The sequence below is a fragment of the Macaca thibetana genome, chromosome 3 (assembly GCF_024542745.1).
Source record: "Macaca thibetana thibetana isolate TM-01 chromosome 3, ASM2454274v1, whole genome shotgun sequence".
Lineage (NCBI taxonomy): Eukaryota > Metazoa > Chordata > Mammalia > Primates > Cercopithecidae > Macaca > Macaca thibetana.
Window position 1 is genome coordinate 49,220,640 of NC_065580.1, and position 20,976 is coordinate 49,241,615.

General features: G+C 33.6%; 1 long non-coding RNA gene across 1 annotated transcript in view; it reads right to left on the reverse strand.

The window, feature by feature from the left end:
• The window catches only part of LOC126951216 (uncharacterized), a 36,054-nt gene extending 15,929 nt beyond the window's left edge, over positions 1-20,125 (reverse strand). The window contains exons 1-4 of the long non-coding RNA XR_007724392.1: positions 19,809-20,125; positions 13,382-13,484; positions 6,104-6,198; positions 5,530-5,765 (exon numbers count right to left, since the gene is read on the reverse strand). This is a non-coding gene — a long non-coding RNA (uncharacterized LOC126951216). The remainder of the gene's footprint in view (positions 1-5,529; positions 5,766-6,103; positions 6,199-13,381; positions 13,485-19,808) is intronic.
• Positions 20,126-20,976: the final 851 nt, after the last annotated feature.

The window sequence follows — 20,976 nt, forward strand, 5'->3', positions numbered from 1 at the left end:
CACTTTTATCATATTCTGTTGTTTAAGTAGTCACAAGTCCACCCATAGTCCAGAGAAGGAGACACTGACCCCTACCTCTCAATGGCAAGATTACCTAAGAATTTGCAAACATATTTTAAACTTTCCACAGACTGATTTTTGGCCATAAATTATTTTTATTATTCTGCTATGCAACATGCACTCACTCCTCCAAAGACCTGTGTCAAAATTTGATCCCATTATAACATCAGGCTCATGATTCAGGGTCTTGTCATGTAAATCATGTCTAGGTGTAAACAAAGTGCCTTGGGTTTGGTTCATTAGTACAATTTCTTTTGATTTAAAGACCTATAGTCTATAGTATAAGGAGACCGTTTATCTGCCTCACGATCACCCAGTTTACACCACTTTTCAGGGATAGGAGAGCACAGCAGACACTTCCATTTACAAAGAACAAAGAGGGCACATTAGTCGAGTTTCTCCAGAACAAAATAGAATCAAAAGGAAATACAAAGAATAGAAATGTTCTTTATTTTCTCTCTCTGAATCTCTCTGTCTCTTATTATAAGATATTGGCTTACATAATCACAGAGGCTGAGAAGTTTCAGGACCTGCTCTCTGAAGCTTGCAAGCTGGAGGCCCAGGAAAGCTGAGCAATGGATACCTGAGAGTATAGATCTAGTCCCTGTCTGAAGACTTAAGAACTTGTAATGCCGAGGGCAGAAGAAGATCAAGCAGTGGGGCAGTATTAATTCAACCTTTCTTTGCCTCTTTGTTCTATTCAGCCCCTCAACCCAGTGGATGATGCCCACTGGCATTGGAGAGGACCATCTGTTTTACCACCAATTCAAATGCTAATGTCTTCTGGAAAATCTCTCACAGACACACCCAGAAATAATGTTTAACCAGCTATCTGGCCCAATCAAGTTAACACATAAAATTATCTCTCACAGAAGGGAAATGGGAGGCACATAGCAGTCACTTGCTATTAGTAATTCTAAAATGTGATAGGACCACCTCTCAGTGGTTCCTTGATTAGGGTCCTTTCCTACTCCCTTCTCTGCTACTTTTAACTCTGCCCACCGACTTTTAATTATGCCAAGGCATCTTTCCTATATCACAGGAAATGATCTGTTTTGTAGCTGAGTAGTGTTCTCGACCTCTTCTTTTTCCTAGAAATGTTGGGGGTTCAGAAGCCTCTTTTTATTTCATCATGATTCTAGTTTTTCATCTATTCACACAAAATTTTTAAGTTTCCCTTTGTAAATGCAGTTCTTGATCCTCTATTGAATGCTTGATATGCGAAGGCAAGATTAGCCACTGGGATGTAGAAATTAACAGAATAGGCATGGTTTGTGCTATTATGGAGAATAGAATCTAATTTGACAGCTTTTCATCATTAAGATTCACCACACAACAAAAATAAAGATCTCCACAAAATATCTATCAGAATAATAATCCTATTCTGGAGGGTTAAGGGAGGCTTCCTTAAGGAAGTAACATTTAAGCAAATATCTAAAGGATGAATACAAATTAACTTTAATGTGTTCACTATTTCTGTATTAGTGCTGTATATATTTTGGGCATTTAATTAATACCTTCTGGGAGTTAAAATATTATTGTTATTTTTTAAATATAAATCTAAAACAATCCACAAAATATGTGTCTTTATTCTGATCTCTCAAGATTAGCAAATATAGATGGGAGAGATTTTCTTCCCTTTTTGTGGCAGAAGTAATTATAATTTTATCCTTACACAACTAAATCTATATGTAGCAATACTGCCATGGCAGTATTTGTAAGCACACATATACTCACATGAGTGATTATTCTTCATCATTTGATCTCTTCCATAAAAAGAATAAAAGTTACTGTTGAAATAAATAAGAATAAGGAATAGAGCTTATGGTTATGGGCCTAGAGCCTATGATTAAATATTTAACAAGGTTCCATTGGAAGCTTGCATTTTCAGCGATTTATTGTTCTGATATAAAATTTGCTGGGATTAAACTAGGCAGACAGCAACTTTTTATTTTTTTAAATCTAGTTAAAATTGGTTTGCCTGTTTTATGTTACAGAAATTTAAAGGAAAAAAACATGATATTTCTAGTCTTCAATTACATCTGAGCACTTTTACTCAGTGTGGGTCTAAATTTAAAAAGTAGTAATGATAATAAAATAAAAAGATGGGTTTATAGACATGTATTTCATGATAGAAAACGAGAGTATGAAATGGGTTTCTGGTAATTGAATGGGTTTTAACTAATCGTAATTTCTTTTCTTTCACAAAGAATTGTGTAGCATGTGAAAACTGGGACCGGCTGTATGGCATCAAGTATTTAGTACCATTTCTACCCTATAGCAATTGATTTCATCTTCACAAGTGGGTTGATAGATTTTTCTTTTTCGGACATATGCAACTCCTGGCTTTTAATTTGGTCTGGCGTTAGAATAGACATTTGTAACAGTATGATTTTGTGTGTGTGTGTGTCCAGAAATTTAATGGCTTTTTATGCAATGTCCTTTTTAAAAATAACTAATAGCACTGGCCAAAAAAGCAATTTTCACTCTTTGTTTCTAATAAAAAGTATAAATTAATCAGCACAATTAAAGAACAGTTTTTGACATTGTTAGTTTATATAAAACAAGGGAGCAAATATAGAAAAATAAGAAGCCATATGATTAGAGTATACGTAGACTTGTCAACAGTTCTTGGTTACCATATTCCCACTGTGATGTTTGGAAGTGTAAATTAATATAGAATAATAATTCATCACATAGTAACAGATATATAAAGATTATTATGTTGAAAATTTTATCAGAAAAAGAATTAGAAAACTGAAATCATTTAAATAAAGGTGGATCATTTGAGGGCTAAGAAAGAATAGGAAAATTAATGAGAAAATCAAGCTTATTCTGAAAGTTTTGAGTTCATATGTCCGTTAACATACTAGAGAAAGATAAGATATGGACTTTTGTTGATTTTTTTTTCTAATTTTTAAAAATTTTTTAGAGACAAGGTCTCATTCTGTTGCCCAGACTAGAGGATACAGTGGTACAATCATAGCTCAATGCAGCCTCCAACTCCTGCTCTCAAGAGATCCTCCCAACTTAGCCTCTTGAGTAGCTGGGACTATAGGTGTGTGCCACCATATCCAGCTAATTTTTAATTTTTTTTTGTAGAGATTGGATCTTGCTATGTTGCCCAGGCTGATCTCAAACCTCCAGATTCAAGCAATCCTTCTACTTCAGCTTCCAGTGCAAGTCACTACACCTGGCCCAAATAAGGTATATTTAAAAAAATCAAAAGCAGACACACTGATGGGCAGTGTGATGGTGGATGGAGTTAGAGATTGCCATAAAGATAATCCAGTGTAGCCAACGTGGAGTAGGAAATTTGAGTTTGAAACTTGGGAGAGGTCAGGGCAGCAGAGGTAGAGTGAGAAGTCACCTACAAAGAGGTGACATTAGATAAATTGGCTCAGGAACAGAGGGATTAAGGAGAGAACAGGGTAGTCCCATTAATTGTCCATGGTGGAATATGGATATTTAAGGGGAAGACTGAGGAAGAGGAGTTGGGAAAGTTAGATAATAAGTTCATTGAAGAAAGAAAGAAAACAGAAAAGAAATAACTTGCTCAAGTGCATGTGTATAGTAAGTTTCTGAGGTAGGTTGGCATAGATGTGTGGAAGATCTTCTATGGGGTACAGACTCTGCTAGACAGTGGTAAATATACAGGCTTGAAAAGATTCAGTCCTTTACTTAAACGAGCTTGCAATGGCAAATAGTTATAAATGAGATATTTTTTAGATATTATAGAAATCATTTTGTGAAGCTAACATCAGAAAAGATATTGAATCAATATTAAAATTGAAAGTGAGAAAGAATTTTCTCTTTATAAAAGTACATAGTTTGTAAACTTATTTTTCTGAAGCAGTTGTGAATTTCATATACAATTTCCTGAGTAAAAGTATTTTTTTCCATTTGACTTTGGGGGAGATAATTGAATGCAAAGATCAGCTGAACTCTGGAGGCAATTAACATCTGATTTAAATTTAGTCTTCCACGGAGCTTGGGTGATTAGACCACCACTTAGCAGGAATGTATCTGTAGGATAGCCAGGGGGCACGCACACCTGTTATCACTACAGCTGGTTGGCAAATGTCACTGCTGCTTCATATAAATAAAGCATCGAAATGGATAAACAGCATTTCACAGACATATTATGAAGTCATTGTAGGGTGTTTTGATGATTTGTGCATTTCTTCATACATTAACACAGTATATTTGTTAAAATGATATAGTAACATTTAAAGAAAACATATGCTCAGCAAGTAATTGAGTCATTATACAATGTAACATTCATCTACAAATTAAAGTATTTTTTTCTTATTATGGATATAAAACCTGTATCTCACTGAAAGAATAAGTGAATAGGCTGGAAAAATGAACAGGATAAACAAATATTTAGATGTTATCTATAAAATGAGGCTAGGTAATAAATATAGAAGCAATGTGTCAAACCATGTATTTTCATCTCTTTTAATGTTCTGGCTAAATTATGATAAGTTATATAGTCTGTGTAATAAAAATTCCCTGAGAGGGCCAAAGGAAATATGTTTAAAACCATCATTTTTATAGAGTGTAGATAAAAGTGATTGATACTACCTTATTGGTAAGATTATTATCAAATACACATAAAAGAATATACATCTAATGATGGTTGTTAGGTACTATTTTGTGTGTACAGTGCTATCTCATAAGAGTTTGAGATATTAAATTACAGTTAAATTATAAACTAGAAATAAGAAAACAAGCACCTGAGGTAGAGAGTTCAAGACTAGCCTGGCCAACATGGAGAAACCCTGTCTCTACTAAAAATACAAAATTAGCTGGGCGTGATGACGCATGCTTGTAATCCCAGCTACTCATGGGGCTGAGGCAGGAGAATCGCTTGAACCCAGGAGGCGGAGCTTGCAGTGAGCTGAGATCGCGTCATTGCGCTCCAGCCTGGGCAAAAAGAGCAAAACTCCATCTCAAAAAAAATAAAAATAATAATAAAATTTAAAAAAAGAAAATGCTAGTATTTGAACAACTCTACGGGCTAGGTTAGTTAGGCTCTGAGAAAGAGTGGACCTTCTGAGCCTCCCTAAGCCTCATTCATCTACCCTGATGGGTAACATCTGAGCAGCACTGTAATCTCTTCTAGAAAGTTCTGATAGACAATTTTAAGGGACTAAGGAGTGGAATGACTGAAGATTAACTGAAAATAACACCATTTTTCTTATCATTATTACCCCTTTGTCAGTAGAATGATAACCCAACTTCCATCTCATTGTTGAACCTCCTTAGTCCCCCAGTCTGGCTCCTTCCATCCATGCAAACTTTTCTGCTGCCCCATTGATAGACACTGTCTGTTCCAGCTACACACGTTTCTTCAGTTTGTACTGTCACACAGTCTTGACTCCAATATTTTACCCTTCCTAAGACACTTTGCCCTTGCCCTTTGACCTCTCCAAGTGCCAACCATAACTCAACACTCAGTCTCACCTCCTTCATTAGGCTTTCTTTTACTGCTCCATTCTTCATTGATCTCTCCACTTCAAATGTTTATTGGCTATTACTACCTGTAGAATTCATTGAGCAATTCATTAAGTATTGACACAGGACAGATTTTACAATTGTTCCAAGGTTTAGATCATGTCTACAGAAATAGATTGTTTTCTTCTAGAAGGCTTCAGTGTTTTTATACCTTGTTTCTCATCACAGTAGTATTTTGATGAATACTAGTTAAATTAAAAACAAATAAGAAAAGTAAGTGATATTGTAACAGGCTTAAGAAATTTAGCAATATATAGTATAATAATAATCATTATTAATAAGAACAATATTACTACAACTAATAATCCTAAAAACACAAATAGATCTTTCTAACCAGCATAGGGCTAGGTTAATACACAAGCTATGACCAAACAACACAATTGATATGCAGTTTATTTAGGTACCCTGATTAATAAAAACAATGTAGGCAGCCAAATCTAATGTAACTAAATGTAACTATGAAATAGTAATACGGTCAGTCTAATAATATTCTGCAGAGATATAGCCAGAAATTCCTATTTACCATTGATTGCTTTTCACCATTTATCCATACATGAGACTATTATGTTCTTCCTATATTTGTTCTTTCCTTTGTTGTTAAAGGTGTCAGATGCCTGCCTGCAAATAAAAGAAGGGAATCTTTGGTTGCTGTCCTCTTGGAAACGATCAAAAGAGTAAGGTATAAAGAAATAGCCCCATTTTCCTATTTCCTCACCATTTTCAATGACTAATTAAGGCTAAGTTTTGCTTACAGATAACCTGTGATATGCATTTGGGATTGCAAATGAGTGTACATCTAACATCTTACTATCAATATTCCATCCATATTAAACCCACTGTGATTTGATCTATCTGTTATGCTCCTTTAAAAATTAATTTCAAATTATATGTTATCTACCCACACTGTAGCTTTTAAAGGAAATCATTTTTTAATTATGCTAAGATTAATGATTGTAATATTTCCTGGTTAAGAATTTTATTTACTCAGAATGGAAATTAAATTAAATTATATGTTAAAATGAACAGCTTGTGTTTTATAGAGTAAAAGAGTCTGAATTTGGTAACATTATTTCTGGGATATATTGAAAGACCTTATAATAAATATTGAATATTAAAATGTATTCTTATTATATTAATATTACTCTTATTACTGTTTTTACTATCAATTTATAAGAATCTCCCTTACTAATTTATGAACCTTCTGATCTTTCAAAATTATAAGTTTCCATGACAATATTAAGTGTGCTGTTAAGCATTTTTTAATTTTACTGTGTCCAACTGAAATAGAAATACTATAAAAGATATATTCCCCCGATTATCCTTGCTCAAACTGAGCCCACATCTTGATATGCTGAGAAGATCAAAGTCTATAGAAATGGTCACCTGAAGACAAGTTAACAATTTCCAGTGGTATAAAACAAAGGTATGTCATAACCCATTTCTCTTAAACTTGTATGTTAATGACTCACAACTGCTCCTGGAAGATTTGGGTTCTTGTTCTTTTGCTTTGAGGAAAGAATATTTGGTGTTTTTCTTCATACTGATGACATGATTTTGTTGTCACTAAAAAATATTGTCAGAAAAATGGCTCAAGAGAACTATTCTAATACTAAAATGATTATTTTGTGCATGCAATGAAAATATCTAACCAGTCTATTTCCAATTACTTTTTACTGAGATCATTTGTAATTAATCTACATGAAAGTATGATACCAGAATCCAAACTAATAAACAGTAAATATTGGTGCTGTGCTTTACCGAGATTTTTAAATGGTGATTTAGTAATTAGTAACATTTACTTTAGTATTTTTCTAGACAAGATCATTGAGATTGGTCTATAGGTAAATATATTATGGTCGTTTTATCTCTTGTGTTAGAATAGACTCAAACAATTTCTGAAAAATATCTCAATTAATGCTTGAGGGCTAGTGTAGAGGTAGCATGATTATCTCATCAGGTATCAGCTTATATTAGGTTTATATGAGAATGTCACTGTTTTCTTCACTCACAATATGTTTTTGTTCTCAGATGACAGCAGAGTTTACCTGCATTCCAGGCTTTAGCACAAAATAGAACCTCAGACACTGAGTGGTTGAAGTGATTACCGGTGAGGATGTCCATCTATTTTACTAGATATACTATGTTTGTTTAGCTATTTAATCAGTTGTTTTAGTTTTCATAAACCACCAAGAAGACTTGTGTAGGATTTATTTTACTGAATTTTATGACTGTGCTACTGATTCCCTTGCCTTGAACAGCATGCTATTGTGTTTAAAACAGGACTGTCTTTTTTATTAGGAAAACATTTGGAAGACGTTTTTTAAGTCTCAGCACTAGAAAAATGTAACTTTATCAGTATAGTTTTTAAAATATCAAAAATAGTGAAGGCTTGTAACTAAACTTGTTCATCTCTTTGCTTTGGCTTCTAGGAAACTCAGAAAATTATTTATCCATTTATAGCAACTTACGGGATACATCGCTATAAATTCTTCTAATAGTTCCTGCTTAATTTTATTTTCACACCCTCAGTTTTACCTTGAGCTGACTTTTATATCTATTTCCTTTCTCCAAATTCCTTGGAAATGAGGCATCACCCAATAGAATAATTACTTGAAATACTTAACCTTTAGAAACTCTAAAGTGGATCAAAACTTATCTTAGAAAGGAAAGAAAAATAGATGCCTGTTAAGAGAAAGAGGGAAGGAGCAAAGACATCTATGGAGTTCAAACTAAGTTGGGCATTGTTCAAACATTTCATAAAGTTTAGTTTAATCATTATAACAGCCAGGTAAGCTATTTTCATAATAGCCATTATTACTGAAAATTTATTTTTCTACAAACTTATTTAAATGATTTGCATATGTTAAAAAAATTAACACAACAGTCTTGTAAAATAGGTACTAGGATTATTCATGAGGCACGAATAGATTTAATATCCTGACCCAGGTCACACAAGTGATGTGCAGAGAAACTGGGATCCAAATCCAGATGTTCCTGCTCCAGAGACTCTATCTTGGCATGCCATGCTTTTCCTTATTATCCCCATTTGACCAGTGAAGAAACTTTGGAACTCTAAATATGTAAGTAATTTGATGTAGACAGTGGGTACTGGAGCCTAGATTCAGACCCAGTCTGTTGGCACTAGAATGTGTGTGTTTGTCCTCTGTATCACTCTGTCTTCTCAAACACATTTGATGTTCCAGAAATTGCTCTATGCCAATGTTTCAAAAATACTTTTCCATATTAACATATCAATTATAGTTATTTTAAATGCCTTGCTTGATGATTTTAACTTTTCGGCTATGTCAGGGCTTATTTTCTCTTGCCTAATGCTCATATCCTGTTGCATTTGTACATATGTGATAATGCTTATAAATTTTGCTTGTATAGATAGTGTCTGTACAAGAACAGTAGAGAGAAAAGAAAATATGATTTACCACTGATATTTACCCATTCTTCTGTAACACAGTCAATTTAAGAAGTTGAGTGAATCTAATCTGAGATTTGAGGCTAGGCCTCATTGTAGCTTTCCTTGCATTATTCAAACACTGTCCTCCAAACTTTTATGGGTGTGGTAGACTTTTCCTTTAGCGGGGCTTGAGATTGGCCTATCTCAAGATATCCTGACTCTCAAGTGAGAGCTGGTCTTCACACATTGGTAGCAGACTTATTCTGAGTGTGAGATTTATTAGGGTTTATATCCATCATAACAGGCCACAACATACACTTCTGAAAATCATAATGATCATAGCAATCACACAGCTGAAAGAAAACACTAGCTTGAACTAGTCAATGTAAGAAAAAAGTCTACTCTCAAGTGAGAGTCAGGATATCTTTACATAGCTGATCTTCCAGCTCTGCAAACCATGGAAGAGTTCTCTCTGCTTTAGAGACTGACTGACACATTTTTGGTCAGTCAGTTTGCTTCCTAGTTTTCTGCCCTTCAGATGATTTCTATTCACCTGCTACTTTGCCAACAGCCTTTGGAAAACATCTGTATACACTTAATGAGGGCCTTGAAACTCTCAGAGAAATGTTTCTCAGTTATTCTCATCCTGTCCCCAGTCTTTCAATGTATTGCCCTAATGCACATATTGGTAGCAGACTTATTCTGAGTTTGAGGCTTATTAGGGTTTAAATCCATCATAACAGGCCACAACATATACTCCTGAAAAATCATCATAATCATAGAAATCACATAGCTGAGAGAAAATACAAGCTCGAACTGGTCAATGTAAGAGCATTTAGATTGATTTTTGCATATTCATAATTCCGTGACCTATGGAAGATGTATATTCAGAACTGATCTACTGTGAGCAGGTTTTCCTTGCTTCTTGGCTAGGCTTAATCTACTATTCAATATGAATATGTTTTCATACCTATATAATAAAAAATATTTTCAAGTTAAAGAGATCCCCTCATAAATAATACTAGCCAAAAATTAGTCACATTTCCACATCAATATTTTCTTAAAGTACTTGTAAAGCTGAAGTAAAGAACAACAGACCTGAAAGATTAGAACTGCCTTATTCACATCGTTGCCAAGCTTGGCTGCTTATTGAGATGACCTGCTGAGGTTTTCAGAAACACAAATTTCCTGCCTACACTGTACCACTCTCCAGGTCCTATCTTTTCCATCAAAATTTCATGAGGTGAAGTGTAAGAATCATTATTATTTTTAAAAAATCTAAATTAGTTCTGACTGAACATGTTTGGGAAATCACTACACTAGGGTTATTACTTTTCTTTTAATCCAAGAGAAAGGATTCAAATAAAACAGTTAGTTACACCAAACAGTATATCAATCCTCACCTGTTTAGCCTAACAAATTTCTTACATATAAATAGATCTTAATATTGTTGGAGAATTGGAATTTTATTGTAAACCGTTTGACATATATATCCTTTATTTCTATTACTCTCTTTGTCTTTTAATCTCCAAGACACCGTGTGAAATATTTAAGTCACTACCTTCTTCCTTGCACAGTATTCCTCTGAAGAAACTGGCAAAATGTTTTACATGTATTTTCACAGGACTGTACCAGTAAAGATGGCAAGGTCTCAACACAGACTTTTTTTTTCTTTTAACTGAGAAGAAAGTTCAGGGACTAAACCCTTATTCCCAAATATGAAAAATAAATGTTAAGTTTCACAAAACCTTGGAGAAAGCAGCATCCAGGAATGCATTAAAAGCATCATTTTTTTCTTAGTAATGAAAACCTGAACTGAGAAGCAATTTAAGTGCAAAATGAACTTGAAATTATCTGTCATGTCCTCCTCTCTTTAATAGAAACTAGAGACAGAGATAACCATGCCAGGACAAAATACTGGAAACCTAATTTAATATAAGTCACATTCAATAGTGGATGTAGTAGGAACATTGTTTAGATTGAGTTATAACGGCTACTTAGCTAATGCAAGGAAAATAATATTATGAAGACAGGATCTTGAGTTTGATAAATTTTATCTTCCAAATATCTTTGAGCACCAAACTCCAGACAGATGGTTATCTAACAAATGTTTATCACTTCTGACAAAAAGTTCTTAACAAGAGTGGGTGCAAATGTATTACTATCATAATAACCTAATACAAATGTAAAAATTATTAATTTATCATGGACCTTGTATATGAGAAATTATATACAATGAAGATAGCATTAGCCATGAGAACAGTGGATGTCAGAAACTGATAGAAAATTTAAATTATACAATATATATTTAGATGATTTCAGAGTTTGCTAAGTGTTTCACCTAAATCATCTGAGTTAATCTTTAAACAAAGCTACGAAATGCCTCTGTAAGTAGGTTGAATAGTGGTCACCAAAGAAATCAAATCTTACTCCCTCGAAATTGTAAATATTACTGTATTTTGAGAAAAGGGTATCTGCAGATGTGATTAAGTTAACAATTTTGTGATGAGAAAATAACTCCAGATTATTTTGTAGGGCAATTAATGCCATAACAAATATTTTTATAAAACAGAGGTAGAGGTTTCACACAGCCAGGAGATGAGAAGGAACTGTGACCTTGTGGGCAGATATTAGAATGATATGACCAAAAGTCAAATAAAGGGAATACTTCTAAACTCATTCTGTGAGGCCAGTATTAACCTGATACAAAACTAAGTTAGGACACATCAAGAAAAGAAAACTACAGGCCAGTATCACTGATGTATATTTATTGATGCAAAAGTCCTCAACAAAACATGAGCAAACCTAATTTAACAACACATTAAAAAGTTTATTCATCATAACCAAGTGGGATTTATCCAAGGGATGCAAGCATGTTTCAACATATGCAAATTAATCAATGTGATACATCATACCAATAGAATGAAGGACAAAAACAATATTGTTATTTCAATTGATGCTGAAAAACCATTTTATAAAATTCAATATCATTTAATAGTAAGAACCATCACAAATGGTATAGAAGGAACATACCTTAACAGTTAAAAGGCCATATAAGATAGACGCACAGCTAGTATCATACTGAATGGGTAAAAACTGAAAGCCTTTTCTCTAAGATCTAGAACACAACAATGATGCATATTTTCAACACTGTTACTTGACGTAAAGCTGGAAGTCCTAGCTAGAGCCATCAGTAAAAGGAAGAAATAAATGGTGTTCATATTGGAAAGAAAGACATCAAATTATCTTTGTTTGCAGATTATATAATCTTATATTTTGAAAAACCTAAAGACTCCACAAAAAACTGCTAGAATAACTCCATTCTGAATGTGACAAACACATTCAGTAAAGTTGCACAATGAAAAATCAATAAGAAATAATCAGTAGCATTTCTATATGCCAACAGTAAAAATCTTAAAAAGAAATCAAGATAGCATTCCCATTTACAGTAGATAACAGATAAAATAAAATTCCTAGGAATAAACTTAACCAAAGAATTAAAAGATCTCTATAATGAAAACCATAAAACACTGATACAAGAAATTGAAGAGGACACCAAAAAGTATAGATATTCCATGTTCATGGATTTGAAGAATCAATATCTTTCAAATGTCCATATTACCCAAAGCAATCTACAGATTCAATGCAATACCTATCAAAATATCTAATACATTATTCACATAAATGGAACAAACAATGCTAAAATTTATATGGAACCTCAAAAGATCCAGAATAGTCAAAGCTATCCTGAGCAGAAATGCAACAGTGAACCCATTTTCAGCAAAGGTGCCAAGAACAAACATTGAGAAAAGGACAGAGTCTGGGAAGGGTAGTGGTGGGGAAGTGGGGATGGTTAATGAGTACAAAACAAACAGAAAGAATGGATAAGACCTACTATTTGCTAACACAACAGACTGACTGTAGTAAAAAATCATTTAATTTTGCATTTAAAAACAACTAGAAGAGTATAATAGGATTGTTTATAACAGAAAGGATAAATGCTTGAAGTAATGGATAAAAAAAGAAATTATTGCTGTCTACTTTGGAGAGTTGGATAATTTCTTCCTTATGTTTCTTAATAGACATTTCCATTTGGTCTGAGTCATTAATCCAAGTACAATAGGATATATTAACAATTGCCCAGGCTGCACATTTGCCAATAAGGATGAAATCTATAACAATTCCAGCATCCCTATCATCCCTAGTCAATGAGTTGAGGATAAGCTGAATTCCTTCCAGCTCCAAGATAGTCCAAGATAGTCTGATTGGTTACTTCAGCTAAATTCAAAACAAATATTTTACCACTCTTTCTAATTTGATGACTCACATTGTGGTAATAACTGCCAAAAACAGCAAATAAGTAAAGTGTCAGTTATCCCTCAAGAAATCTACCTTGGAAAATCCAGGGCAGCTTCATTTTAGAGCGAATGCCTCAGTCTTCTGAGCTCTCAGTTACTGGTGGTGTTTCCATAAAGACTTGGTCTCTTATCACCACCTGTAAGATGAAAATAACAATGTTTTTGGAAGGGAAGCAAGTTAATTCCTAGCTTCTACACAAGAACTATAATCCCAGCAATATGCACATGTTGTCCCAGGGGAGAAAAGAAAATGATGATTGCTGAGGTCCTGCTCATGGGACCTCCAACAATCACTGTGGGGGCACAAGTTGATATTGCCTCTAATGTGTTCTCCAGCCCTAATGGTGGATAGAGTCTAGTTCCTGATTTTGAAAAGACTCTGAAGGCAGTTCCATCTATCTTGCTTGTTTTTGCCATCATTTGGATGCTATTCATTTGCCCCAGGCAATGATTGAGAATGTGGATGGTGAACTTACAGAGAGAAAGAGGAGACTTTTCTTTGGGAGTTGCAAAAGCTGGAATCATTCTGTTGTTTGTGATAGACCTTTTGATAAGGTTAGAAGAAAAAGCAGTGGTTGGAGATGTCTAGTTAGGATAGTTGACCCAGCAGACAATTTAAAGTGTGTGCAACAGTTTTTGTTGTGTCATCATCAGGACATTTTTTCTTGGTATGAAAGGATCCAGGACAGATCTGAAGCAAAAAAATCATTAATGTGTCTCCCTCATCTACACCTCAGAGGCCTAATGGATTGCTTTCTCAGGGGCAAGGGTAGTTGCTTTTCCTCCAATACCCCAACATTGGTGTTTCTAATTCCTTTAAGGGGAACTCCACACTTGCAAGCATCTTCTGTGCACACTCAGAGCTTTCACATAGTGGGGTTAGTTCCAAATGACAATGTATTTTTACAAAACTCACAGAGACCCAATGTTTCCCTCTCTTTGACTTGGAGAGCAATGCACTTAACCAAGTGGTCATTACACTTATGATCTGCTACCGTGTCAATTCAACAGGACAATTCAGGTGTCTGGCCTAAAATTAATTTTGAATTACCGACACTCCCTTTTGCTAGGTTGTTAGACTATGAATCAGGCTATCCTGGGATTCTTGTTAGGGGAAAAATAATCCCGTCCAGGGATGTCAGGAAAGAATTTTGAATTTTTGATAGTTACAAGTAAAGATCAAAGGTCTAGTGTCATGAGTCTGCCAGAAATAGACGGGGACAGTGCCCGTGGAATATATTCTCTCACTTAGTGACACTGGGATCAACTTTTGCTCCCATTGATCCACTGGCTTTACTTCAGACAGTAGATTAGGGGTCATAATTTCCTATAAAGGAATCACTGCTATTTTTTCATGTGAGGTCAAGTTGCTGCTGAGGATAGGCCAGCTGTGTTCCTGAATATACCATTTTCACCCAGCTAGGGAAGATTTGGGGGCCCTTTCTTCCTTGGTAATAATGCAATCTGAATTGACCAACCTCAATATAGATATATCAGGGTAAATATTAATAAGGCCTTATGGGTGAGACATTCAGTGTTGACAAGAGTGCAGTAGTAATTGTAATGGTCTCTTTTCTTTTTAAAATATTTGTATATATTTAGTGGGTACAAGTGCAGTTCTGTCACATGGATATATTGCGTAGCAGTGACATCTGGGCTTTTAGTCATCACCCAAATAATGTACCTTGGACCCACTAAGCAATTTCTTATCCCTGAACCTCCTCCCACACTTCCACCCATCCAAGTCTCCAGTGTCTATTATTTACACTCTATGTCCATGTGTACACATTATTTAGCTTCCTCATGTAAGTGACGACATGTGGTAATGGACTTAACTGTTTCTGAGTTATTTCACTTAAGATAATGGCCTTCCAATTCCTCGAGGATCTAGAACTAGAAATACCATATGACCTAGCCATCGCATTACTGGGTATATACCCAAAGGATTATAAATCATGCTGCTATAAAGACACATGCACACGTATGTTTATTGCGGCACTATTCACAATAGCAAAGACTTGGAATCAACCCAAATGTCCATCAGTGACAGACTGGATTAAGAAAATGTGGCACATATACACCATGGAATACTATGCAGCCATAAAAAGGATGAGTTTGTGTCCTTTGTAGGGACATGGATGCAGCTGGAAACCATCATTCTCAGCAATCTTTGGCAAGAACAGAAAACCAAACACTGCATGTTCTCACTCATAGGTGGGAACTGAACAATGAGATCACTTGGACTCGGGAAGGGGAACATCACACACCGGGGCCTATTATGGGGAGGGGGGAGGGGGGAGGGATGGCATTGGGAATTATAACTGATGTAAATGACGAGTTGATGGATGCTGACTAGTTGATGGGTGCAGCACACCAACATGGCACATATATACATATGTAACAAACCTGCATGTCATGCACATGTACCCTAGAACTTAAAGTATAAAAAAAAAAAAGAAACACATCTATGTATAAATAAAGCACTTTTTTCAAATTAAATAAAAAAAGATAATCACCTTTAGTTACATTTATATTGTTGCAAAATACTTTTTAATGGCTGAATACTATTTTATTGTATATATACATACTACACCTTCTTTATCCAATCATCCATTGATGGACACTTAGGTTGATTCCATATGTTTGCTGTTGTGAATAGTGCCATGATAAACATATAAGTGCAGGTCTCTTTTTGATATAATGATTTGTTTTCCTTTGGGTCAATACCCAGTAGTGGGATTGCTGGATGGAATGCACATTCCATTTTTAGTTATTTGAGAAATTTCCATACTGTTTTCCACAGAGGTTTTACTAATTTACATTCCCATCAACAGTGTATAAACGTTCCCTTTTGTCCTTTTCTCTGCATCCTCGCCAACATCTGTTCTTTTTTGACTTTTTAACAATAGCCATTTTCACTGGTGTAAGATGATATCTCGTGTGGTTTTAATTTGCAATTCTCTTAATGATTAGTGATGTTGAAAATTTTTTTGTATGCTTATATTGGCCATTTGTATGTCTTCTTTTGAACAATGTCTGTTCATGTCCTTTGCCCGCTTTTTAATGGAATTATCTGTTTTGGTTTTCTTATGCATAGTTTTCAAAAAAGGCAGAATTATTAGTAGTATGGGGGAGGCAATGGGTCCAAAACTCAAATAGATTCCTCCAGGTGGAGTCTTGCCAGAGTCTCCAACTGACAAAATCATTCTCAGAGAGTTGTAACTCAAAGATGTCACTCAGCATGGAAAACTTGTCTTTAGTGTGACAGAGAAACTTAATTTTTAGTTTAATTTAAATCAAATAATATACATATAAATAGCTAATGTGACTAATAGCACAGGTCTACATAAATATCACCTCTTTGAATTACACATAAATCAAGAACAAAATAAAAGATAAGAAAAATCACAAATGGGTTCTATAAAGGATATTCTGTGAGAACAAGTGAAATATCTTACTGTACTAAAGATTTTAATAAACTGTTGGTCTCTGAAATGTATGTACCATATGGACTAGAAAGACACTAAAAAAAGAAACCTTGTCACCTATGAAAGAATAAGGATGACAGAAAACAGAAGCCAACTATGAATTAAAGATGTTTCTGATTATGAAGGGGCAAAAACTGGAACAAAATCAAAGAATAAAGTAATTCAAATTAATTTCTCCTGTAGCTTAAAAAAGTATAACTATGAAGAGCAAGAGAGCTCATTAAACTTTAGATAGAATTAATGAAAAGAGACACCAAGAAAAATACTCTTAAACTTTCCATAAAAGGTTAATGAAAATAAATCTGTGCTTATCCAAATTGCCTACAGAAGAACAAAAATCAAGCTATTTTTGGTTTTATATTTGCAGTAAAATATGCCTAAGCTAACAGCATCTATAGAATTTTGAGAGACAAGAGGTTAGTGTTTCTCAAATTTTATGATAACCTAAATGGTTTTGATATTTGAAGAAAAGAGAAAAACATTTGCAAAATACTCAAGGGCTCAGGAACCTTGCTAACCACGAGTATTTCTGAACAATATATTGGAAAATAACTCAGTCAACTGACAGTTTAGTCAAAACAGTAACACAAGAATGAAAAATTATCACTTTCTCTGAATAAGTGGTAAGCATTTAAAATAGTTAAATAAAATTAAATCTAAAACTACTTTGAAATTAATGTTATCAGTCTAAAAGGTAATGCCAATTTTATTGTTGTGAGGGTATGTTAAATATAAATGAATTAGAGATAAGCTGGGTATTAAGATATATATTACACTTACAAAAACCCATGTATACAAGAGTGGGTGGAAAATAAAAATGTGGCAAATATTTCATTTTTCATTCTAAATTGTTAAAAAATAAATGTTAAAAAGTAGTTTTGAAAATTTTAATAAGTATTTATAAAATAACTCTAGTAAACACTGATAACATTAAAATTACTGAATAAATAAAACAAAATAAGTCAACATAGCAAAAATTTTAAAAATTTGAAAAAGTACAATAAGAAAGTATGAAAACTATAAAAGATTATATCAAAAGGAAATATGACCAAACATCTATTATAGTAATAAGCACAAGCATTTATTTTTTCTCTGTCATAAGGTAAACTTAAATGCAAATCTACATGGCTTATATGAGTGAAGACTAAAATAAAATTTCTTAGAAATGTAAAAAATGAGAATTATATAGTTTTATCAAATAAATTCAAATCAGATGAAAATAAGCAACTATTAATTTTATGTAAAATAATAAACATATCAAAAAGCACTAAATAAGAAGTAATTTTGTATCCATAAGAAGTACAAAATACAAAACTATATTTATAAAGCATCATAGTTTATGAGAATAATGAAAAGTATAACAAATATTATTTAAAAACGCAAGAAGACAATGATAGAAACATAACTGTGCAGTAATTTAACAAAACTTTATAATGCTAGATGATTTTATAATCAATAAAGCTGCAAAAATTTCATTTTTTTACCACACTGAAAGATAATATTTCTGCAATAAGCACAAAAGAACGGCATTATCATCAGAAAATCAAGAATTCATATAATTATATCAAATCATTAAAAAAGAAGAGTCAAAATAATCAAAATAATATCCTTTATGGAGAATATCCATGTGTACATAGCTTATCAAACAATCAGTAGGATTATTCTGAAATTTAAAAATCTATAAAAATGGTAAGCCAACACATAAATATATGCATTGGCTATATTAAACCAAGAAATTTCACTGATAAGACTATGAGAAAAATTCTTCAAAATAACCAGGCCGTATGTTGGTGGACACATACACACACACACACACACACACACACACACACACACACACATATATAGAGAAGGACAGTGAATGTCACTTATTTATGTAGTCTTAATATGATCATTTAAAAGGGAGAAACACTTTAAGGAAGAAAGTTTATCCTAAATTCACTTATATGATGAATGCAGCCTCTACTAAAGTTTCAATGGATTTCTTAAGAAGAGGACATTCTAGAATTAAAATTCAAGAGTAATGTCAAAGTGAATTTTAAAACAAAAGTGATGAACAAGCTCCTTGACTTTATATTCCAGATGTGACAGTACTTTGCATATAACAATATTATTGTGGAAGGAAATAAACAGATCAACGGGAAAGAATAGCTCTTGTAAAGAGTTGAAAAATATTACAAGATACTGATATTGAACAAAGGATGCAAATCAAAATATATTTCAATATATATTTCAGTCTGCAAAATATTATTGGAAAATTAGCTATTTAAAAATGCATATTTAAACCTTACAATAAACATGAAATAAAGCCAAGAAGCATTAAAATATTAACCACAAAACTTCATATTATAAAAGCAAGATGATTCAATATACTTAAAACATAAAAATTATACACAGTATATATAAATTTTATATAAAAGTAATGTATTTTATATAAATATATAAAAATAAAATGCTATTACCTCCAATGAAAATTAGCAAATGACACAACCTTCTACTCACAAAAAAATAGAAATCATATGTATGACCAATTAAACTACAAAAAAACATTTTTCTGATATATATGACCAATTAAACTACAAAAAATGTTTTTCTACCATACATAAATGAAAACTAAACTAAAACTAAAAACTGTTATCCTGGGTTCAGTTTTATCTTATGAGCTTTTAAAAGCAGCAGCAGAAGGCAGAAGTGTCAGTCAGAAATGGCACGGAAGGAGGGAGGAGAGATGAAACAGAAGGAGAGTTTGGGGAGATTAGAAGCATGAGAAGGACTCAACCTGCCTTTGCTAGCTTTGAAGATGGAGAAAGGCGCTCCAGCCAAAACATTTGAATGGCTTCACAGCCGACATACAGCAAGTTATCTTGGACTTCAGTCCTACAACTGCATGGAAGTACATTTTTCCAACAGCCTGAACGAGCTTGGAAGTGGATTCATTCCTAGATCCTCTAAAAGTAACACAGCCGTACTCACACTTTGATTTCAGCCTTGTGAAACCAGGACCAGAGAAACAGCTGAACCATACTGTGCCTGAACTTCTGATCCATAGAACGCTAGGATAATAAGAGTATTGTTTTATGTCTCAAATTGGTGGTAATTTGGTGAGAGAACAATAACAAACTACTGGAAAAATTTCTCTCCTGATGATTTGGCAGAGATTACACAAACAAAAAATCATTGCCAGAAGACAGGCACAACTATATTTAGTACTGGCAACATAATTTATCTCAGATTTTCTAGCAACTAATTTCATAGTATGTGTCTAGAGCCTTAAAGATGTTCATAGTCTGTGCTAATTCTATCTCTTTCACAATCCACCATTATGACCTAAGCAGAGCTATGAACTAAGGTTTAAATATAAGGGTATTGACCAGACGCAGTGGCTCGTGCCTGTAAGCCCAGCACTTTAGGAGGCCAAGGCGGGCAGATTACTTGAGGTCAGGTGTTTAAGACCAGCCTGGTCAACATGGCGAAACCCCGTCTCTACTAAAAACACAAAAATTAGCCAGGTGTGGTGGCGGGTGTCTGTAATCCCAGCTACTCGGGAGGCTGAGGCAGGAGAATGGCTTGAACATGGGAGGCGGAGATTGCAGTGAGCCGAGATCGTGCCACTGTACTCCAGCCTGAGTGACAGAGCGAGACTCCTTTCTCAATATAAATAAATAAATTAAATCAATAAATCAATAAAATATAAGTGTATTATCCATGGTAGCAAACATTTAGAAACCACCTTTAATTCCAAATAAATTATAATCATTTATATGTTGAAGTATTATTAAGGGAATAATGTCATATTATAAAAAATAAATATATTTGAATATACTCAATATATAGGACTAGATGAAAAAGTGTGCTTCAAAAATAAACAAAATCTCTCAATATCTCCACTGTCTATCCATCCACTCATTAGCACACACATGCACATACACCACATTGAAAACAGACTGGGAAGAAATATAATCAAATGTTAATAGTAGGTATTTCTAGTGGAAAAAAGTATAAATATTTTAAGTCTTCAAATCTCTAATTTATAGTTTTCTGTTTTTCAATATTTTTGTAATCATGTGAATTATGTTTGTGATAAAACTATTAAGAATCAAACATTATTTCACATTTTTGAAATAGAAATGTTACATGTGTA